At 44.5% G+C, this 9811-nt stretch overlaps 1 pseudogene; it reads left to right on the plus strand.

The window, feature by feature from the left end:
- The first annotated feature begins 6917 nt into the window (after positions 1-6917).
- LOC138843452 (homeobox protein SIX4 pseudogene) lies at positions 6918-9689 on the plus strand (annotated as a pseudogene).
- Positions 9690-9811: the final 122 nt, after the last annotated feature.

Genomic DNA, 9811 nt, shown 5'->3' on the forward strand with positions numbered 1-9811 from the left:
CCTGTGAAAGCAATCTGGTGTTACTCTCATGATCATTTTAGAATTTTTTTATGTTTTATTGTTGAAAGTTTGAATGCAATGTGCTGCAGTGAAGATCACTTCCTGTCATTTATATAAGAGATCTGTGTGCCTCATCTACTAAGAGTTCCCTTTCTTTTTCTAAATTAGGGAAGTTTCCTGTAATTATTTCACTAAATAGGTTTTCTAATACATTTTATCTATCCATATCGTCAGGAACTCCTAAGACCCAAATGCTGGGTCCTTTGATGTTATCCCAAGAGTCTCCAACACTGTTTTCAATTTTTCTAATTTCTTCTCCTTTTTTTTGTTGTTCTCACTGAAAAGTTTCAAATGATTAATTCAAGCTTGGGAGTTATTTTTTTCTACCTCAAGCAGTCTGTTGTTAAGGCTTTCCACTTAATTTTTATTTTGCATATTGAGCTCTTCACTTCTAATATTTCATTTTGATTTCTCTCAAAATCTCAATTTGATAGGAGAAGTTTTCATTCATGTCATTTATGGATTTTTTAAATTTTTGAACTTTTTCTTATTGTCACTGAATAATCCTTTCATTAATTGTTTGAATTCCATTTCAGGCATTTCATCAATCTCTTCATCTTCACAGACTAATATTGGAGTATTTTTGTATTCCTTTGGGGAATCATGTTGTCTCCCTTGTTCTTGTTTCTTACTATATTTTTAGGCATTTGTATAGAAAATTGTTGGATCTTTCCTCTGATGGCTTTTATTTTTCAACTATGCCTCTGTGGCTTGGCGGAGCATCTGCTCTTTTAGTGAATATCCAGATGCTTGAGCTGGGTGTGGACTGGGGTTTCTAGTATGTGCTCCAGGATGGGGTGAGTATCCCATCCTGTAACCCATGTTGGATGTGGTACATCTTCTTTATTGTCAACAGAGAGGAGAGGATGATCACCTATGTTGGCATCATCACACCCTCCCCTCCCCTCCTCTCTTCTAAAGTGATCAGTGCCTGGGTGTTGGGCCTCAGGGTGTAACCCTCACCCATGCAGATGCATGAACTGCACAAAGGATCTTCATAGTCCTCAGGATGAGCATAGATCCTGCTGCGATGTCCCACCCCAATCAGGAGTTCAGAATGTGTGGATCTGTAAACAGGGATTGCCCAGAAATCCAGCAACACTGTGCACCCACTCAAGTGGTCACAGAATGCACAGTGTCAGCCCACAGGACACCCACAGTCATTTGTGCAGAGGATCCACTCTGTTCCACTAGCCTGGTCCTAGTCAGAGAGAGGCTGAGATGTTCCCAGAGCCAGCTGCATGTGAGTATGCTGCCTAGGCAATTTGAGCCCCAGAGTCAGTGATATGTTAAAAGGCTGGGGGCACCTCACAGTTGTACATGGGTGCCCAGCCCCCTGTCAATCATCCCAACAGACTCAAAGTCTGTAGAGAACATGTACCTTTCCCTCTGGTAAAATCCCTGAATCCCAAACATGCACAATAAATGCTGGCTGCAACCTTACTTCTTTCAAAATAATGCCTTCTCCCCAGCAGTTACTGGGTGCATACAAGAGTCTCTGCAGCCAGTACAGATGTCAGAATGGCACCGTAACTGTACTCATTGCTGGGAGCTGGCAAAATGGCATCAGTCCTTGCCAGTTGCTGGGCAAGCACAGATGAGTTGCTGTAGCTGCTACATACTATGTACAAAATGACACCCACCCTCTTTCACCTGAGTGCAGGCACTGTTGTGAGGAGGGAGCTGAGATGAGTAGAAAGAATACTGCCCCCTTTTTTTTCCTGGGTGAGTGTGCATCTTCTTCCGCTTGGGCACCAGGCAAGATTCAAAATGTAGATCTCTAGGTTCTCACTCCACCTATATCACCAGTAGCCTGGGGCACTGCAGTCTGATCTCACCTCACTCTCCAAAGCTGATGCTTTCTCCAGTTCTCAGTTTCTGCATTTGTGTGCTATGTCCATGCTCATTGCTGTACATCTGCGCCTTCCACACAGATCCACAGTGTCTCTCCTCCTTCCACAGAATCTCCACTGCAGTTTTCCCTCCAACTCACCCCTGAGAATGCACTTTCTCTACTTTTTTATTATTTTCATCTTCCCTAGAGTAGTCTGCTCTTTCCCTATTTTGCCACCTTGGAATCCCTGCCAAAGTAATTTTGATTTGAGGTGTATAATTGTTTAGCTGTTTGTCAGGACTATTTTTTGAAATGAAATATAAAACTTAAAAAATTAAATTCTTGCAAATAGATTTTGGTAAATGTTCTTTCAGTATGAGAAAAAGTGAGAACACGATATGTAGTTGTTGGAGAACAGAATAAAACATATAATAAAGCTCTTTCTGTAAGAAAATAGATGTTGATCAAGATATGCTACATAAGATTAAGAATGGAAAAGTGATTCATGACATGGATATCATATAATTGCTTCTACAAATCAAATTTTAAAATCAGTTCTCAGAGTTATTAACACTACTCCAGCGTGTATTCAGTGTTTTAGACTAAAATGCTAATGTTGTGTGTTTAATAACTATGGGTATTCAAAAAACTTTCTTTCAGTGCATATGTATCCAATTAGAAAAAAACTTATGTATCTAATTAGAAAAAAATTTCCAGCATCGTTTATTTGATAAAGTTGGCAACCCTAATTGCTTTGGTGCCATGAAATTTTAAAAAACATATTTTAGATGTGAATTTTGATACTAGAGGTCCGGTGGACAGTGCTGCTGGTCTAGGCCACCTTTGCCTAATCTTGCCTGATCTTGTGCAACATATCAGTCTGCTATTATAGGATGGCCTCATGTTTTTATGTTGTTCATCATTGAGTGGGTATTTGGAACACATGTTAAGTCACTTCTTGGTGTTACTTCATCTCATACATGAATGCCTGGGTTTACATCCTGACTCTGCTTCAGATTTCTGCTGTTGTACACCCTGGGATGCAGCAAGTGATAATTCAAGTGATTGGGTGCTTGCTCCTTTCATGAGATGCACTGATTGAGTTCCTCTGATTGTGACTTTGATCCAACTTAGCATTTGTTGTGAACATTTGGAGAAATGAACTAGAGGATGGAATATTTCTCTGTATCTGTCTGTGCCTTTCAAGCAAATACAAATTTAAAACAAATGAATTCATGTTTGTTTGATATTTGTGTAGTTGAGACAATTTTATCATGCTGCCCACTGTGAGGCATGAGAACAAATGGAAAAATACTTCAGATTGGAAATTATCACATGTTTATTAGCATTTTATTGAATTCATAACAGGTTCTATGTTTAATGGAACCATTAGTTCAGGTGATAAAAACTTACTTACCTAAAGCCATATCAACACATCTATTCATTAAACTCAAAAGACTCATAGGTTATTGTGCATCCCCTATCTACTAAAATATAGCTTTTCTTATTTTTTATGATCTTTGAACCATTACTTGTCAAGATCATGCACCATAATTGCTAGGATTTAGCTCCTGTTGATGGTTACCTAAGCTGTATCTGAGTTTCCCAGCAATCCTTCTGATTCTTGTCTTTCCTCATTTACAACTTTGAGTGGGGACACAGAATCTTAAGACATTGCCACCTTAATGCTCACAGTTTCCCCCATGAGTATGCAGTTGTCCCTCAAACTGTCCTAGTGTCCTAGATGGTTTTCAGGGTGACCACAGTTTGTCTCAGGTAGGAAGTTGCACTGCTCTTCCAGTCAGCTAAACAACTGTAGTTCACCTTCTAGCTTCCCACAAAACACCTCACAGCAGGATTTACAATTACCAAGAACATACTGAAGGTTTCAGGATAAGTAGGAACATAACACAGGTACACACCCATGCACAAACATCAGGGAAAACAACCTAAAGCTTCCCCATAAGCCTACATCAAGTTAGAAGACACCTCCATCTTATATTGTAATGATTCCATCATCCTACACCAGGAAAACACCAGGCTTTGGAAACCTGCACAATTTGACTCTAGTCTCAGGTTGGAAGAAGAGTTACATGTTTGTTTGTTTCTTAAGGACAGTTTCAAAGCCTGCTCTGAAATTCTTGTTCTCTGGATCATATTTCTCCCAAAATGGTGACTCCCCTTGGGCCCTTCCTTAAGAGACTTAACCTGACCCCTTGAGACTCAGGGACCCACTGGACCCCTTCTGACCACTGGCCATGATTAAGAAATAGATTCCTTTAACCCTGTGACACACCCTCTATAATGGTGCTGGAAAAGGCTGGCTATATCAGACACAGGGTGAGATCCTCAGAATGACCCTCCCCTCTTGCAGAAGAGGCCTCAGCCCTGCATAAACCACAAAAACCTCATATCCAGCTCCATCCCAGCCAGACATCCTGGGTCACTCACCGGGTCAGTCAGCTCTAATCTAATGTTCACCAGGATGAGCACTGTGATGGCAGCCAGAAGGAGGGTCCCAACCTTGTGGAGACCTGTCTTATCTCAAGGCAGGTGTTTCTAGTCTCACAACTAGGATGAGATGCAGACAGAGGGCTCGCTCACTGCAAGACCCCCAACCCGTCTATGACTAGGCAGAGGCTCACATCCTTCTCCTCCCTAGGCCCCACCTGCTTCCCTCCTTTGCAGCGCTGCAACCAACAGGGGGATCAGGTGAATGATCAGAGGCACACAGAGTCTTGGGGAAGCAGGGCTGTCTGTCTGTTCTGAGGGATCCCAAGGCCCTGTGTCCACAAGCACAGCACAAGGTTGGGTCCTTCCTCCTTCATACAGTATCCAGGTCTGTAACTGCTCATCCTTGGCTATGGTGTCTGCTCACTCCTTTGCCTACCATATTCAGGGCTCACAGCTGCTAAAAGCTGCAAGACAAAAATCTGTACATAAAGCAGTACTGGATGACTACAGGGAAATATTCCTCATAGAGGAATAGTTGTCCATTTCATCAAAAGAAGATTTAGATCCACAGACAGGTGTACGGCACCTGGAATCCAGTTCCCAGAAAGGTGACTAATTTAAAGGACAGAGACAGAGGGAGTATCAGACTTAGAATCCTTGTCCAACTCCCTTGGCACACAAGAAGACCGCTCCTCACACAAATTGGGCCACATTTTCCATCGTGAAGGGCCATCCCCACTCTATTACAGGTCATGAAGCCTATGAGTCTGGTGCACCCACAGCACTGAGATCAGTGCTGACTGCAGTGCCTCCCTAAGGACCCATGTACCTCCACAGGCCCATATAAAGGGGAAATTTGCACCCATCCCAGGAGTCAGAAACAACTGTATTCATACTCAGCATACAATGGGCACCACTGAGAGTACAGCAAATAACACCTTCCACAGCAACCAGGAGAAATCAGGGCCACCCACCTTGGATTGACTGTCCCAATTCAGCAGGAAATGAAGAAGGCAGGTCATAGTCACAGGGGTCCTGAAATTATCCTTCTGTGCCAAATTAACTTCCTGAACTAAAAAAACAAACCCCAAGTCAGTAACTCATCAACAAACCAGTCTCCTCTAACTGCAGGAGAGCATAGAGGAAGGGGCACTGGACAACAGTGACATCATGGAACCAGCCCTGTCACAATGGTGCACTCCACAGATACTAGGGCCTAGGTCAGTCTCCTTAACCCACTGAATAAGCAAAAGCTCTGTCTCTCTGCTTCTGTCTCTCTGTAAATCTGCCTTTCAAACAAAAAATAAATCTTTAAAAAAGAAAAGAAATGATGTTTGAAGAGTTAGATTTGTTCACTCTGATTTGAATGTTACTTAATGTATGTTTCAAAATAGCACATGGTATCCCATAAATAAAAATATAATTTTATTTTTATTCATAAATATTATATTTTTTATCTCAGTTAAAAAATTAAAATAATTAAAATATATAATTTTTAGAAACTGGAAAATAACCCCATATTAAGCACAACCAAATTCATAGAGAACACAACAGAATATAAATAAAATGTCAACCTGCTTACAATAGAAAAAATTAAAAGTTGAAAAATAAGGACACATTAATATCAGAATTTAAGTGTTATCTTTTTCTCAAAAGATTTTAGGATCACAATAAGAGAATATTTGGAAAAATATAAAATAAATTCAATGTATTAGGGAAAACCTCAAGAAGGAAGGTGATCATGCAAAATTCAATGAAATTTGTTTTAGGAACAAATTAAATGAAGTAAAACTATTTACAAAAGCATTAAAAATATAAAATACTTGGGGACAAATAAAAAATGTTATGTAATACCCCATACCATGAAAAATAAAATATTACTGGTTGTATATAAAGAAGATCCAAGAAGTGGAAAGTTATAATACATACCTTGAAGATAAAACTCAGTGTTGGGGTGGTCATTGCCATGCGGTGGGTTAAGTTGCCATTTGGGGTGCTAATGTCCCATATTGAGACTAATTGGGGTGCTAATGTCCCTACTCGAGATCAAATCCCACCTCCACATCTGATACAGATCTTTACTAATGTGTCTAAGGGGCAAAGATAACACACTGAATGCTTGGGGTCCTGCCACCCACGTGGGAGAGCTAGACAGATTTGTGTGTGTGTGTGTGTGTGTGTATGTGTGTGTTGGCTTTACACAGCTGTATTTTAAATATTTGGAAAGTAAAACTGCAGATAGAAGATTTATCTCTATATTCTCCTCTGTATTTCACCCTGACATTAAAAAAAATAAAGTAAGAAAATTCAATAATTTGAGGCATTAATTCCTCCAAATTTATTTTAAAATATAAAATAATGCCATCATAATTCCAACAACTCTGTATATGTGTCTCTGTGTGTGTGTGTCCTTTGCTCCGGTCACCACCATTTGCCAAGGCTGGAGGAATGCTTTCAGGAACATATCCGCTTTGTGAACTCTACTGCCATGATGGCATTTTGTTCCCTCCCATCCTTGGAAGGGACCAGGCAGAGACCTCACTCTCCAAGTACAGGAAAAATAGATCAAATGAGGGGGGAACTGCAGGAAGCAGCTCCCCCTTTACACTATGCTCTAGCAGCTATCCTGATCGCAAGTGCGGCGGACATCAAGCAGGAGAGTGGGATGGAAAGCACGTCAGAAGGGCAGGAGGGGCACTGAGAAGTGGTGGGGGCGCGGCGGGGCTCACACCGCCCCCTCCACCCGAGTTCCAGCCCCTTTCCCTCTGGAGCCCCGGGACTCAGCGGCCGCCGCCACCAGGGCTAGCAGAGAGCATGGGGCAGCGGTGGCGGCAGCGGCGGCGGCGATGAGCAGAGCGGTGCCCGATCCACTACAACTCCACTTGGAACTTCTGGGCCAGCACCATACCATCGCCGCCGCCGCCGCCGCTGTCGCCACCGCCGCGGGCGCGCAGACCCCTTTGGCCTTCTCGCCTGACCATGGCGCGCGTGTGTGCACCAGGTGCTGCAGCAGTGGGGCAACCTGGACCACCTGGCCTGGTTCCTGTGGTCCCTGCCCCAGAGCGACCTGCTACAAGGCAACGAGAGTCTGCTGAAGGAGCGGGCGCTCCTGGCCTTCCATCAGGGCATCTACCCGGAGCTCTCCAGCATCCTGGAGAGCCAACGACCCGCTGCTGCAGCAGCTCTGGTACAAGGCGCGCTACACCGGACCGAGAGAGCCCGCGGCCGGCCGCTGGCTGCCTTGGACAATTACCGGCTGCACAGGAAATCCCCCTTGACCCACATCATCTGGGACTGGGAGGAGACGGTGTACTGCTTCAAGGAGAAGTCACGCAGTGCGCTCAGGACTCTACAAGCAGAATCCCTCCCCTCACCCGTGAAGAAGCAGACCTGGCCAAGATCACCAGCTTCTCACTCACCCAGCTCAGCAACTGGTTCAAGAACTGCTGGCAGCGCGACCAGAACCCGTCAGAGACCCAGTCCAAAAGTGAGTCAGATGGCAATCCCAGCACCGAAGATGAGTCCAGCAAAGGAAAGGAGGCTCTATCTCCTCACCCTCTCCTGGGTTCCTCCAATGGTGTCACCAACCTCAGCTTGTCCAGTCACGTGGAGCCCAGGTACATGCAACAAATTGGAAATGCCAAGATATGGTTAAGCTCTTCTGGGTTTTGTTAACTGGAAGCTGAGTACCTACAAGTACTTCACCTGTTTTCCTTACTGGTAACTCTTTCATCCAGGGACCCAGTGGAGTCATCCTAAATGGATTAAATGTGAGAAACACACAGTGTCCTTGAACCCACCAAACGTGTCAACCAGCATTGTAAGCAATGGTATCCGCATGATGGACATCCTGGGGCCTACCTCCCAAGATGTGAAGGAATTCAAAGTGCTGCACAGTTCTGCAGCCAATTCAGCAGCCACCACCTCCTACAGCCCCAGTGCCCCCGTGTCATTCCCAGGCAGTGAAAAGAGAAGATATTCAAACAGTGACTTCCCTGGAGGGAAACTCTACGGTGACTTTCACTAGCCCAGTGCAAATTAACCAGTATGGCATTGTCCAGATCCCCAATTCCAGAGCCAATGGCCAGTTCCTGTCTCAGTGGCAGCTTCACCAGGTAATAGTTCCGTAAATTCAAGAACTTCAGACCGGAGCACATTCACCAGCAAGTCTGCTCCAGTGCAGCAAGGCAGGGTTTTCTTTCTTTCTTTTCTTCCGCACCCCCCCCCCCACCACCACCACCACAGGCAGAGTTACACAGTGAGAGAGAGGAGAGGCAGAGAGAAAGGTCTTTTTTTTTTCATTGGTTCACTCTCCAAATGGCCATGCTATGGCCAGCACTGCGCCGATCCAAAGCCAGGAGCCAGGTGCTTCCTCCTGGTATCCCATGCGCGTGCAGGGCCCAAGTACTTGGGCCATCCTCTACTGCCTTCCCGGGCCACATCAGAGAGCTGGACTGGAAGAGGAGCAACCAGGACAGAATCTGGCACCCCAACCGGGACTAGAACCCAGGGTGCTGGTGCCGCAGGCAGAGGATTAGCCTAGTGAGCCACGGCGCCAGCCGCAAAGTTTTCTTGAGCTCTCTCAGTCCCAGTGCAGTGGTATACACTGTTCCTAATTCTGGCCAGACTGTAGGATCTGTGAAACAGGAAGGCTTGTAGAGGAGCCTGGTCTTTCCCCAGTTGATGCCCATCAAACAAAATGCCAGTAAATGAAAACCTGCCATTTGAAAATCTCTCGGGGCATGGCCTTCACCCTCTGGCCTCTCGTTGGTGAATGTGTCCCCAACTCACAGTTTTTCCCTGACTCCTTCTGCACTGCTAACTTCCACTGAGCTCAACCCTGACGTTGCTGATAACCAGCCAATGGCTGTACCTGTGGCAGGCAAATCTACAAGGACGGCTGTCAGCAGTGCTAACTATGCAGCTCTTCGTAACTTCTCCCCATTACTGGTCAGGACCTGTTGTCCACGCCTCTGACTCAGACTGCCCTGGGGGAAATTGTTCCTACCTCCTACCAGGTGGGCCACACCTCCATGGCAGCGCACCAGGATTTTGTAGAACACCATTTGTTTCTGCAATCAGTAGCTAACTTAAAAGAGAATTTCTTACCAGATTCTGAGAACAAAGCAATGAGCAGCCTAATGATGCTGGACACCAAATATGAACATGTCCTAGATGGCAAGAATGAGACTGTGTGTGAAGATCTAGAAACAGACAAAAAAAAAAAGAGCTTGCCAAGCTCCAAACTGTCCAGCTGGATGAAGCTATGCAAGATTATAAACTTCCTGTGCCTCTCCCCTTCCTTTTTGGCATAGGGGCAGATGTTTTCCTGAAGCTTTGATGACACAAAGCATTTACCCTTTCAAAGGAAAGCACTACTTTTGCAAACAAATGCATTCAAGAGACTTTGGATCTGCATAAAGATCACACTGAAATATATTGAGTAGAACTGGGTTACTGTAG

This window comes from Oryctolagus cuniculus, chromosome 8 (genome assembly GCF_964237555.1).
Source record: "Oryctolagus cuniculus chromosome 8, mOryCun1.1, whole genome shotgun sequence".
Lineage (NCBI taxonomy): Eukaryota > Metazoa > Chordata > Mammalia > Lagomorpha > Leporidae > Oryctolagus > Oryctolagus cuniculus.